Source organism: Nannospalax galili, unplaced genomic scaffold (genome assembly GCF_000622305.1).
Source record: "Nannospalax galili isolate Female #2095 unplaced genomic scaffold, S.galili_v1.0 scaffold101, whole genome shotgun sequence".
NCBI lineage: Eukaryota > Metazoa > Chordata > Mammalia > Rodentia > Spalacidae > Nannospalax > Nannospalax galili.
In genome coordinates this window covers 607414-608869 of record NW_008345700.1, presented here as the reverse complement: position 1 = coordinate 608869, position 1456 = coordinate 607414, and positions in this window count along the sequence as shown.

The following is a 1456-nucleotide window of genomic DNA, read 5'->3' as shown; positions in this document are numbered from 1 at the left end:
GTCAGGGCCTCTACAGCGCGGCCCGCCCCCGGCCGGGCACCCCTCACCCTCTCGCTCCCTATTCGCGGACACCTCCATCCCCCACCCCCCACCCCACGACACGCTCCTCCGCAGGCGCTCCCACCCGACCACACGCCCCCTACCCGCGGACGCCCCCACCCTGACTGCACGACCCTGTCCGAGAGACACACCTCACCCCGTGACACACCCCCACCTCCGCCCCGACTCCCACGACACGCCCCCTCCCCAAGACACTCATCCCAAGAATTCACCCCATCCCTGAAGACCCTCCCACGCCAAGGATACATCCCCTTTCCCAAGGAAAACCCCCCACCTGGAGGACACCCCCCGCCCCGACACTACACCCCACCTGGAGAACACTCTCATTTCCCCTCTGTCCTGCCCACCCTTTCCCTCCCCTCACGATCTCAGAAATTGCCCCTCCAGACCCCGGAGTTTCTCAGCCTTCTAATTATGATTCATGCGAGTGGTAATAATTTCATAATCAAGGGCTGTGCTCAAAGCATTAACCTCAATTAAGCTCATTGTTGGATGACCCACCTCTCCTCATGTGCCCTCCTGCAGGCACATAGGTATGCATGTGTGTGTGCCAGGCAGGAAGGACTTTGCTGGGCACATTTATTGAGCACCTTCTGTGTACCTGTCCTTGGCTCTCTCTCCTCACCCTCTGCACCTTCTGCCATGTTGGGTTCATTCTCTAGACCTACCCTCCTTCAGTTTCAGGGGATCTGACACCCTCTTCTGTCCTCTGCAGGCATTGCATGACATGGGTGCACTTACATACATGCAGGTATAACACTCGTACACATAAAATAAAAAGAAATAAAAATTAGCCGGCTGTGGTGGTGCACACCTATAATCCTAGCACTCGGGAGGCAGAGGCAAGCGGATCTCTGTGAGTGCCAGGCCAGCCTGGTCTACAGAGTGAGTTCCAGGCCAGCTGGGGCTACAGGGAAACCCTGTCTCAAAAAGACCAATGAAATACTAACTAAGCTGGGCGTGGTGGCACACGCCTTTAAATCCCAGCACTGGGGAGGCAGAGGCAAGTGGATCTCTGTGAGTTCCAGGCCAGCCTGGTCTACATAGTGAGTTCCAGGACAGCTGGGGCTACAGGGAGACCCTGTCTCAAAAAGACTAAAAAACAAAAAAACAAAAAACATGACTTACTAAATTAATTAACTAAATAAAAGGATAGAAAATAAATGGAGGGAGCAGGTTTTGGTCAGGCTGTGAGAGGTGAGGCCCAATGACAAGGCATCCCTAGTTTCCCCATTCAAGAGGGGTTGCCTGATCACATACCTTTACACAGCCTGCTCTGGGGTGGGCAGACTCTTCAGAAATAGTGGAGGATGCCTGGCTGGAGAGCGGAAACGCGCGGGCTTGCAGGCTGGGTCCCTGGAATGGCCTTCTGGGATTGGAGGCGGGGGGGTGGGGT